This window comes from Halyomorpha halys, unplaced genomic scaffold (genome assembly GCF_000696795.3).
Source record: "Halyomorpha halys isolate HHAL.00 unplaced genomic scaffold, Hhal_1.1 Scaffold15.1, whole genome shotgun sequence".
NCBI classification, from domain to species: Eukaryota; Metazoa; Arthropoda; class Insecta; order Hemiptera; family Pentatomidae; genus Halyomorpha; species Halyomorpha halys.
In genome coordinates this window covers 3,853,523-3,866,546 of record NW_027108914.1, presented here as the reverse complement: position 1 = coordinate 3,866,546, position 13,024 = coordinate 3,853,523, and the positions used below count along the sequence as shown (strand labels likewise).

Sequence of the window (13,024 nt, the reverse complement as noted above, 5' to 3'; positions counted from 1 at the left end):
TATATATACATACATGTAGGTGTGTGTGTGTGTAATGGGCTGATCCTGGAGTAAATCCTCTCAATGGAAATTTTTTGTCTCTTTGGAGTTAACTCTTACCCTTGCAAATCCGTTCTCGAGACTTAGGGATTCAAGCAATTATTCACCTGATGAGAGTTTTGAAGTGTTTTAATTTATCGTACATCCTTCTCAAGAATTGCTCATCAACTTCCTTATCTATCTTTTCTGTTATTCAGATAATTGGAAATATGTTCCTCCATCACTGACTGTATGATTGCTAACTGTAAATTGAGTTAGGCCTAACAAGGCCTAACTCAAAGAATTGGTAGCTAGTAAGTATTTGTTAGATCTTGGATAGGATTGACGAATGCAATTTCCCTTGTTCGGCCTCTCGTTCCTTGTGGATACGCAATGGTTAGTTACCCAGACATCTACTGAACTTGGCTTCTACCAATAAGTCTCACGTTCCAATGCTAGATTCATTAAACCAATCGTCCATTCCTAGATAATTAAATAGGTATTCGAATTTTGTATTTTTATGTGACTGTAAAATATTGAATTATAGGCTTGCAAAAGAAAAACCTAATAAATCCTGCTGTTCATGCCTTGTGGTCGAGGTAACCGTAAATGGAAAAAAAAATGATAAACTTAATTGACGTACGATTTGCAAGGAGGAGCTAAGGTACGCCGACAGCCACTATCAGACAGGACAGTAAAAATTAAAGGGCACTAACTAAATGATTTACGACCTCTTTGGGAAGCTATTGTGTGATTATGCGCTGGCTACAATTAGTCGTGGGGTATGTTGTCGGTAGTCCTGTGGCTATTTTTGAATTTAATTCTGTAGAAGGGATAATGTTGGTAGGAATGTAGTCATAAAGGTGTCGTAAAACTACTTACTAGCCCTGCTATTAAAAAATCCCCATTCATTCTTTCCTTACGGTCCCGCGTATTGCCTTGCGGTTTTCTCCCTTTGTGGGTGGTAGGCACTTCTAAATTTCCCGTTTTGAAGAACGTTTTAATCTTAAATCATTTTTAACCTAATATATTTCGTATTTGAAATTGGCACCTTCAAATATTGAAATGAATGAATTAAATAATTATAATGAAAATATTTACCTTTCTTCTTACATACCTTCATTCTCGACTACATTTTTACTTCAATTTATAAGTGGTCATCTCTATTTCTTTTATGTATCCAAATCATTCGATTTTTTAAATTCAATTTAGTTTTAATCTTGATTCACTTTAAGGTTCAGAAATTTCAAGATTAGAATCTATATTAATCAAGATTAATATTCTGTTGTAATGATTGCGATTATCTTAAGATAGAAGAAGAAAGACCAGTAGCCTTTGAGTATACAGGATAAAGAAAAATATTTTGCCTGTAAATAAATTAATCGTCTAAGAAGTGGATAAATTATTGTAAAGAACAGCTGCATTAGATCAAATTAAATATAATAGATATTGATCATCGGGTTCTAAAGTCCAACAGGGAAACACTGATATACTCGTTTGCCAACTTTTTGACTTGAAAGGATTTAGTAGTGCACATTTGGGATAATCGCGATTTTTAATGTAATAATAACCTACTAACAGAGTTTTAAAATTCAACTAAAGGGAAAGACCCCTTGACGAAGGCTTACAATCAAGAATGAAACGTGGGGACAAATAAAATAAGTTTCAATTATTAATGTTACCAGGCTCCCCGATTAGCTACTCCTTATATTAAGTATGAAATGAAATAGCCTTTTATTTATGCAATAAATTAAAATCATTACAAAATACAATATAAACATTTAAAGAAGATAGAGAGAAAAAATAAATAAATTTATATATATATATAATAGTTGACAAAACATTAACTTCTATCAATTTTCTTTCCATCTTTCTTTCTCCTGTCCTGCAAAGGCCTTACTTTTCGGGAGCAATAGTCAGCACTTCTCGGGGTGTTGTTCTTTCCATTTCTTCTTCCAGACATCCCTGTCTCTAGCAGCTCTCCACCAGAGGGCTCCTGCCATCCTCTTGAACATATATCGCTCCATCTCTTCGTTTGACGTCCTCTTCTTCTTTGAAGGTAGTATGGAGTCCATTCTGTGGCAACTTTTGACCATCTGTCATCTTCGCATCGAAGAAGATGTCCTACCCATTTCCATTTTCTCAATCTTGTCATCTTCAGTGTGTCAGTGAGTCCTGTTTCTTTCTGGGCCCAAGCATTTTTTATTCGATCTCTTTTCCTCAACTTCACAATGCTTCTTCCAATATTATTTAGCCACACTTGTAATTTCCTCTCTTGAGCTATAGTCAATGACCAATGTTAAGTAAACGGTCTGCTAAATCCACACACTTCATGAATAACACTTACATGGTGAGGAAATGAAATTCACTTTACAAGCTAAATTAGTAGTGGTTAAACGGCATTGTCCGAGAAGGACTGAAGTGGGCATACTCTGTGATTACAACAGCCTGTGCCACTTCCAACACGTGATAAGCGTCCTCTACTCATCTCAGTCTGATTCAAGGACTGCACTGCTCAAACTGAGCGGATAGTATCAGTCAGAATGGAGGCATTCAGTTTCTGTTGATGTTTTTTTTTAAAAAAAATTATTGCTGTTAAGTAATACTATTCTCCTTTTCATAAAGTATAACCGCAAATTTTGACTTATCCTTACTTATATGTTTATCGTTTACAGTTGCCCACGCTCAGCGGAGAAGGGTGTGAGTTATAGAAAAATAGTAAAGAAAATAAATATAATCGCAAAAGGAAAAAAAGATAAAACAATAAAGAATTGCTCCTTAGGTGCCACGTTATTTTTTCCTTGGAAATAACGAAAACCCCGAAGCATTATGCTCACAATATAGCTAAAATATACCACTATATAAACAATTGTTGAATTATGTCCACTGACGAATACTTTTACATGTAGATAACAGAAAACCTGGGGGTGTTACCTACCCACCTGTTGAATTATCGTAATATTCCGTGAACAACAACAAAAAAAAAATAAGTAAATTAACAAGTTGAAAGCAGAGAAAGAACAGCAGAACTATATGTACAAAAGTTTAATAATAAGAAGAAATATATATACAGAGAATGAAAAAAGGAAAAAAAAATTCTTATCAATTAATAAAACAATTAAAACTTATAGGTTGACTTAACCTTAACTTAAATGCTTAACCTTAATAACTATATTTACATTATTATCCAAAAGAGTATAAAAGTGAATAGAAAATAAAAACAAAATAAAATTTAGTTCAAAGCCCACGTAGTCCTTGGGTGCACTCCTGGCCGAATATAAGGTTGTCCAATATTTCTTTTCCTTCTTTTCTTCTTCAAAACTGTCGCCTTCACCAAAAAACAAAACCCACTCGTTTAAAACTTATCGCTCGTGTTTTGTTTTCACCATGACAACCGTAACACTTCTTGTCCACATAGATCTAGTCAGTGTTTTTATTTCACCATCGCAATCGTAACAAAAGCCATGGGGACCATGTGCTAAAGTAAAAAAATGAAATAACTGTATCATATCTAGTGGTATTGTAAAATTATGAAACAAAGAAAATTAATCTGAGCAAATAGATAAAAGTTCCGTTTCGTTTCAGAAATCCTATAATTCATCACTATTTTATCAATCCTTAATTTTTTAAAAATAATTTTAGACTTTGAATTCGTTATTTATTGAACTATACTTTTAAAAGTAAACTTTTGTTTTATGTAACTTTGCTTACTGTGTTTTCAGGAGCGCCAGAGATAAATCGATTTTACATTTATCAGCCAATCCTTTAAAGGAATATTATCGTGCACTATTTATTCCAGATAAGTCAACATTTTCTGGTTTTATTTCAAGATAACCGACACTGAAGGATCTACTTGTTATCATTTGCTGATAAAATATTTATTGCATTATTCTTCGAATTGTAGGTAGTTGTTGGATTCGCACCTATGCTTTTAGTCTATCAGCTCGTAAAAAGATTCAAGTGACAAACAATTAGACAGATACGCCTTAACATCCGGCCACAGGTAAGGAGACTTCCCGAAACGTTTCACATGTCGTTACAGTTGGCGGTTGTAAATTTAATTCAGGACGCGCGCTTAATGCAAACACGCTTACGAGCAATATTCATGATGTCACGCGATGCTATCAGATTGGAGAGGAAGTGCGGCTACGGATTGCATTATGAGCTTTTGTATTTTTGTCAATGCAATACGCATGCAGTCAATAAGTTCGTTTCTATTTACTTTATTCATATAAATTTAACAGTAAATAATGTATATATCTTATTATTTATTATAGCATTATAATATTGAGGTCTATTTTATTCAAACAATAAATTGCATTTCATATAGTAGATATAACATTTTAGAAAAATCTATGTTTATTTGGGTGTAATAATTAGAATTATTTACAATTTTCATATAGGCCTAAATGCATAACTTCGGTTTATTCATACTACATATACATACGAAAAATAAATAAATAAAAATTGATGATATAAGAACTTAAATAGCAATGAATATAAAATAAGGCAAATAATAGTAATGATAAGATAAATTAAATAATATACGTATTTCGGAAATAAAATAACATATAAATTAAATAAAACCAAATAAGTAAAGAATAAGGCAAAGAGAATTAAAGTAAAATAAATAATACCAATACGCAATGTAACGTTATTAATTTAAAATATAAAATGCCCGAATGATTTATATCTCAAGCTGCAATCAATTGATTTATAACTATTATCTTAAACTATAATTATAACGCAATTTTCTTAAACCGCTACACCGACGATATTAAAATGGAATTTTAGAAAATAAAAAAAGTGAAATGATTATAAAAGGTCATAATTAAACATTTGTGACGACAAAGAATATGATTGACGAATTTCGACGCCATTTGATGAGAAAAGAGCACCAGGACCGCCTTTGTTAGAAAATAACGATGAAATTTTTGTCAGTGAGTGATTTTAGAAAAGTTACCACGGTAATAGTTGTATTTTGTAAAGTCTAACAAAAAAACTCAAATTTTAGCTTTAAAATGCTATTTACCAAAAATACTGCATTTTATTGGAAAACTATCTACTAACTTACTAACTTTTTCAACTTAAGTTACTTCATGTTGATAATTTCGTTAACGACGCACATAGCGATTCTGCAAATCACTCTGTTTCACGTTCGGGGGGGGGGGGAGAAATGAATGCTTAGGGGTTCCAAAGGATTTGTGGAATAAAAATAAACTCGTCTGATTTACTCGATCCTGAAACTGCCAAAGTCTACGCTCCTACATTGTTTCTTCTCGTTTTGAAATAGGTGATAAATTTCACCGCTCAACACCCGGAGTTTTATGAATTCGCGCGGTCCTTTTATGCTTTTTGCCGTCACTTTGGCACAGCTTCATTTACCAATTTTCGTAGAAATGTGACTAATAATATCTATATTGTTTTTTTGTGGTTATGAATTGCCAAAAGTAATTAGGAAAAAGTGGTTCAGGTTCAGTAAATTAAAACGTCAGAATGTTCTCTCTAAACTACTAACAAAAAATGCCGACTAGAATATTGAAATATTTATTATTTTTACACTACCTTGAACCTTAAAATGGATGCCATAGCCAGGGAAAAAACAAATCTTTTTGAAGAATTGACGGAATATAGTTGGGATATGCGCCCTCGATCACTGCTAGATTTAGTTTATTTCGTACAGTGTAGTGTTTAATTGATTCTGGAAGCACTGATAAGTGGGCTATTTAGCGTTACTGTTTACATCAGTAGCAACAGTGAAGTCGGGTGCCTTTCAGCTATTAATAAAACCTGTGTTGGCGTGGGAAATTTCCAGTTCATTTTTAATCTGAGCAATGCAATAGTACCTATATAGATGTATTTTTTGGAAACTAATTGAAATGAAAACTTGAGTTGGATTAACTGTTGTCGTTAAAGGCTCTTCAAGACAGTCAAACTGAAACACAAAATGTTCTGAGTGAGACTTAGCAAGATAAAATCTTCAAATACCAAAATCTATGATCCATTTGAAAAATTTCCATATTTGCTTAAAGTTACCTTTAAGATTAAAGTTTGGACACACTTAAATGTTAATGGACAACAAAAAGAAACAATGTACACATGATACAAACATTGTAAGATATGAGAAGAAAATTAGAATGCATGTAAAAAGAGAGCAAGGTATTATAAATTTTTTTTAAAAAGAAAGATACCCCATAAGTTACTAGGTTACCATTAAATAGTTTGTTTTTTTACTATTTTGTACATTTATTGACCGCCAAGGACTATCTTTCTATGATTAATCTACCAATGGAAAAAATACGAGTAAACACAATGTCATCTCATATCAACAATATAATAAGATAATTTAACATAGCTAGTAATCATAGAACGCTCTTTTACGTATTTATATAAGACTATATAGTTTTTCACATTTAAAGAGCCTATTTTAGTTCCTGGAGAGTAAGTTATACTTTTCCTTTTGCAATGCTAACTTTTTTCTTTGAATTGATAGATTTATTTATTGATAGATATTACAATCTGCCACACAGTTGTGAGCAATAGGTAATAGTGATGAATGATCTCATACATACTAAAAAAAAAATAAATAAATAAATAAAAAAAATAATAATAAAAAAAATCTCTTAAAATATATACAAACAAAAGAATAGACAAGATGAACATAATCAAACTATCTGTATGAAAAATAAATAAGTAAAATAACATAATGCTAATTTTAAATAGCATAGATTGACAGTTGTCTTAATCGAACAAGGAATATCATACATCATATTTAATCCAGTAATATTTGACAAACAAAAATATATAATAGCTAAACATTTGAAAAATATTCCGGTAAAAGTCTTACTTATTTATGGATCGGGTGTGGAATAGATAGAGATAGGAAGAGTGAAAAACGCACACTTTATTAATTTTTCGTTTATGTTTCAAAAAGTAATGAAGTTGAAGTGTATACAACTTTTCATTAAAGTGATTATGTTTTTATATAATTATAATAAGTTATAGAAAGTTTTTTTAATCATGTAGTTCCTGTAAAATGAAGCAGACAAATATTAGTCTTGTCAAATTAAACTCCCAATTTCAAGTCGGAATTGGGATGGAGGGAGCTGATAAAAAAAAAAATAAAATAACCCTTTTCTAAAAGAATGTTGGATTCACCGAGTACCTTCTATACATATTTCTCTCAGTATGCGATTACAGACAGAGATTTGCAAGACCGGCTTCATTCCTTCCTTCGCTTCTTCCCTGTTAAAAAAAAATCATTTATAAAATATCAGAAGGCTTGGTGGCTAGTGCCAAATATTTTAGTTTTTTTTTCCCCTCCATAATCCTCTGGAATACAAATCGCCATGTAGGATGAGGTCCGTGCCTCTGGGAGGAACTGTATAATGGTCCATCGAGACAGAGATAAAAAGATGGCGACCCCTGACAGGGGGCCATAAGATGCCCTGGTTTAGGGCTCCACATCAACATATAAATATGAGATTAGCCCCGTCCGGGTTCTGACATTAAAATGTAGAACTTGTGGCGGGTGGCAGACAACTTAATGTCCTCTTCTTCCCCACCAGCCGTACAGCGCAGGCGTCTTGTCCTATCTCTATCTGTTAACGGGAGTCAAATGTTCTTTATTTTGATAAAAGTTTTTGAAAAAAACATTTTGACTCAGTAAAAAATTATTTTTTAAATCTAAAAAAATAGTTTTTTTTAAAGTAAAGTTTTGATCCGTGCAGTAATTTCTTTTCTAATAAAATTAAAAAAAAAGACTTTTGACCGTTTCTAAGATTTATGGGTTTAGAAATAATGCTGAAATAATAATAATTATAATTATTTTTTTCTATTACTAAGTTATTAATTCTACCACACTTAAAGGCAATATTTAGTAATAGTTTAATTAAAGATTCGTTCCATTTTTACGATAAGTAAATCATACTGAGACGTTTTGGTCAGTAATCAATTTAGTTCATCAAATATGTTCCGTGTTAGTTTTTAAGTATACGTTGGATAAAGTTTTTTTTAACATAAAGAGGAATATAGTATATTCAACACTTAACTGAGAAATTGTTTTTTAACCAGTGTATAAAAGTTATTAAGAATACCAATGAATTTTTCTTCAATATTTCAACAAAAAAAAAAGTAGATAATAAATACTTTTTTTTTAAATCTGTACTACTGTACTCGCTTCTCTTACGTTTTCCTTAAATACGGTATCTGTTTTGCTGAAGTAATTTAGAAATTAGTAAAAAAAGAAAGATTTTTTTGAGATTATTTTTGTGATAAACTAAATATGAATTTAGCAAAAGATTTTTATTTAAGAATTCAGTACAAACCGACATACATTCAAAAAGATAATTCAGGGCCTGCAACTGCCTATTAACACTATTCTAAATGATTATTAAAAAGTAGAATACAAAAAATATTCGATTAAATTAAGAAAAAAATAAAGAGATATTTATATGGAATTGCGCCTTATCTTATCTTAGCGACTGATCTGAATAGTTTTCAATATAGGATTTAATTAGAATTGATTTGAACAAAGAATTTAAGGAAATAATTCATAAACCATGAATGAATAATATTTTTTTTTTTTAAATTGTAGTTAATAGAAGTTTGAATAGCATAGTTTATGTTCTAGAACTTCAATTTCAGATAGCATGATATGAAAATTGATCTTTTACTTGAAATTTGAGTATTTCTATGCAATTAGATTATGTAGACCAAAGATTGCTTAGCTCATTTGTCAATATTTTTTTTCCCATGCCCCATGGGTGCGTGGGATTGATATCAGGGGATGATGGGAAAACTTGTTGAGAGGGACCTCTTTTACTGCATTGGTAGTACATTCGAAGAGGAGGCTGAGGAATTGGATATTTTGGAAAAGGGTAATATCCTGTGTACCTTTAATGGCGATGGGGCTCACCAGGTTTATTAAGTCAGAAAATAAGTCAGTTACTAGTCCTCAGTCTAGACTGATGCTGTTTCAATGGGTGTGCCACCTGTGTAGCCGTCCCGTCGGTGTCAGTGTCCTGAATAGTTGGTTTGTGCAATGCTGGAGGCTATCAAAGGATTTGATATGCCTCCTCGCGAAAAATATAGTCACAGTCGGTAGGTCGAGTGTCTTGTGTAGGAGGTCGTCTTTGCTCTTTGTAGTGAAGTATGTTTTACTATACGTCTGAGTATACCATTCTGAAACTGTTGAAGCTTCTTGGCTATTGTTGGTGCGATGCTGGTCAGCTTAGGTTCATTTGTTAATAATTAACAATAAAAGAATATTGTGATAGTAGGAACATATCTGCATAATGAGAAAAAGTAAATCAAAAAGTAGATTCTCGTGATATTTAATTTTTAAAAAGGCGGAAATGAAGCTCTTAAAAATTGATATGTAGATTAGGAATCGTAGTTAATTGTCTTGGTACTTTATAATTTTTGTTGTAAAATGAAAGGGGTTAGTAATTAAAAATAGTAAATTTTAAGAAAAAAAAAGTTTATTATTTTTTTTGTTGGAGCTTGTTATGTTTTGAAGTGTACATAGCCCCTTCTACTTCTAGGTATCTTAATTAGTAATTGGATTTTGAGGTTAGAGTACCCCCCTACAGCCAAACTAAAGATAATAATAATGTTACATTGCTTCTTCATCCACTTACCCCTTCAATTATTGTTTTAACTTTTTAAACCGCCTTAAGGCCCTTTTTTTATGAGACAGATATCTGTCGTGCAAGTAATATCCAGACAGTAAGAAAGTATGAGGGTGCTTGGTCAGACGCTGATAGTGAATCCTGACCTAGGCAGTGGTTAAACTTAGTAAATAATTGATAAAATCTAAAGCTTTAATGCAATAAACAACAACTTGCCCTTGAAAATAAAAAAAAAATTGGAAGAATGGAAATTAAATATAAAGTTTGTATTATGAAATTATAAATTACAACAGTTCATTGGCGATTTTAACTGTGAAATTTTACTCTTAAAATTTTTATATTAAACTCCAGTGATTAAGAATCGACTTCGTCATATTTTTTAGTTTTGGTATTTATGATGATTTACTTGTAAATTGGCCGAGATAATTTTTTACTCATATTCATATTTAGTTTTACAATAAGTAATTTTTAGTCCTGAATTCTTCAGGCTAGAAAGCGAAGTGAAACCATTTATTCGATATTTAAAGTTATCCATGTTTTACTACAAAAAAAAAAAAAAGTAGGAAAAGATTTGGAGATAAAAATATCCACTATTTTGAAACTTCTGTCTCTTGAAATTATAAAACGTCCCTAAATATAATATCTCTCCTTCCCCCGTCCTCCCAAAAATGAAAATAAAGTTTAGAAATAGCAAAATTTTATTACATTTTGACTCTAAAGGAGTGACTTATAGACAAAGAATTACCCACTAGATTTGATTTTCTTAAATTTTAAACCGAACTACCTTATTACTGCACTTCTTAATTTTTATCTTAAGAAAAAACACACATTTAATTTATAATAGGTTATTTTCTATTTATAGGACTGGTCTCGCCTGGCGTTTTCTTGATTGCATTATATGAAAAGAATGTATTATTGTTAATGAGGAAATATTAATGAACTAAAAAAGTAAACTAATGAATTTTTTATGCAAACTATCTGGTTAACTAAATGTCAATTTTAAGAACAGTCTGTATTAATTTCGAAGTTTTTGCTAAAATTTTTACATTTTGGGTAAAAGATATACAGAGCACGTTGGAGCTCAGGATGCTTGTGTTAAAATGTTGTGGGTTCGAATCATGGTCAAGTTAATATTTATTTCCTGTATGACCCGGAAAATGAATTTTAACATTCCAACTCATGTACCATAGAAGAGAAGAAATAGAAGAGATATGCTTAACTGTGTTTATTGGAATTTGGATACTAATTTAAATTTATTGTTATATAGACTTTCCTGAAAACTGTGATGTAAGACTAGATTAATCAAGTGTGATTAAGATGAAACAATTAGGTTATAGTTTTCAGGTCTAGCCAATTTATTTATAAAACTAATTAAAATGTATAAATGAGAATTAAATTTATATCTATGTTTACGATATAATTAACTTTAAAGTGGTGAGTATTAGATATATAATAGGCAATATATTTTAATACCCTAGCGGGTTTACCACCCTTGCCGCTAGATCCCTCCACAGCAGCTGACCGTATTGAACGGGGCTTCTTATTGATCTCCCGCCATTTTCTCTGACCTTTCCCGGCCTCTCCTTTATCTCAACGCCCCCTCCCCCGAAGGCGGGAAAAAGTTTTCCAATTTGTTAAACGGTCACCAGCGCTATCTCGTAAAGATGTCCCCATAAAGAGGAGAACAACAGTAGAATGGTCTGATCAGAGCAATAAAACCCGCTGAGAAGGCAGAATAGCGCTCGGATAAAAACAATTTTTAGGGCAGAGTTTGTTTATGTGAGGTCTTGCTTGTAGTTTGGTTTTCACTCAATTTGCTAAAGCAATTCATAACCGTGCTTTATGTGTGTCGTAAAGGCAGATATGATAAGGTTATTGTCGAAGAATTCTGAGCTCTTCCAGCAGTATGATACTGTTGCGTTTTATTATAGGAGACAATTTTTAAAGATTTACATAATTGATGACTTGATATATGTAGAATAAAAAATAGGAGAAGCGTATTTAATAGCATCACTATTTGAAGAAAGCGAGATAAAATTTGGGTCGTTATAAATTCTTAAGGAACTATTTAAAAAAGTAAAAGTCCTATTAACATTTTTAAATAAACATGAATTACGTTTTGAACGTTTCTAATTTTTATCTGCTATAGAATTAAGATTTCTTTTGATTACGATAAGTTAAGGTGTAGTAGTTGATCCTGGGGTCAGCATTTGACACTTTCTGAAAGAATGACCCATATAGCGATTATATGCGATTTGAGTTTTACTAAAATTTAATGTTATTAAAAAATAAAATACTTTTATTAGAAAAAATAACCAAAAAAATGACTAAATCTGTACCCTATACCACTTAAAGGGTCAGGGGTAATGTACTTCGTAAGCAATAATTGTTACTAGACGGTTATGCAAGGAGGTGATTTGATAAGATTCAGCGTCAGATTTCTACCCAGTTAAGGATACCCACATCGTGAGGCTGGATGAGCCCACAGGGCTGACTCACGGCTACAGTGGAACAGAAAATAATTATCTGCCACAGTCGGATTCAAACCCGGATCCTTGGAGTTAGTAGCACAGTACCTAACCACTGAGCTCCCCGCTCCCCAGAAGTAACCAAGAAGAAAATTATTTTTTTGTATTGAACAGGGCATGTAATTTTCTTGTCAATTTTTAATTATTAAGCATTGTGTTTGTCGATGAATTCAATTACTTAGTTCATATTCTAGTTTGCATAGATCTTAGATATTTTTCTGTGACAAGAATAATTATTTAGAATTCGAATGCAGTGGTCCTGAAATACCTGTCCCCGAGGCTGGTTGAGCATGTAAAAGTCCAGATAGGATAGTGTTTTAAGATAAATTTTAGAACTGTTTTAATTATGTTAAGTTGATTATTTTGATTTTTTTATTTAAATAATATACTAGCTTACCCCCAGCGAGAACTCTCTATTAGATATGTTTTCTTCTTCTCTTTAATTCATTTGAAATAGAAGCGATCTCACGCTCATTTGTATGTCATAATATAAGCATGAATTTCTATCAACACACCCCATTGGTAAAGCTGCATACTTTAAAAAGACCCCGACTTACGTTCCGTGGAGTCGTACTTGGGTAATTATGTCCATATCGAAATTTAATTTGAACCGCCTGGAGCAGCCGACGTACCTCTACCAAAGTTCTGAAACCTTCTCCAGTAAGAATTTAAGAATCGGATATGAGATTCGCCACTTCCATGAAATTCTCTTTTATTTGATACTTCATGGGTAAAAATGTATCGCCACTGCTGGTCGTAAAAGGGATCTATACGATTTTATACATTACTAACCAAATCTTTATGTTATTTAATAGTTATTATTTTATAGTATAATTTTTATAATTA

The 13,024-nt window shown here is 31.8% G+C and overlaps 1 protein-coding gene across 1 annotated transcript in view; it reads left to right on the top strand.

The window, feature by feature from the left end:
• The window catches only part of Abd-B (Abdominal B), a 279,754-nt gene that overhangs the window by 41,496 nt on the left and 225,234 nt on the right, over positions 1-13,024 (top strand). The gene's annotated exons all lie outside the window — the stretch shown is intronic.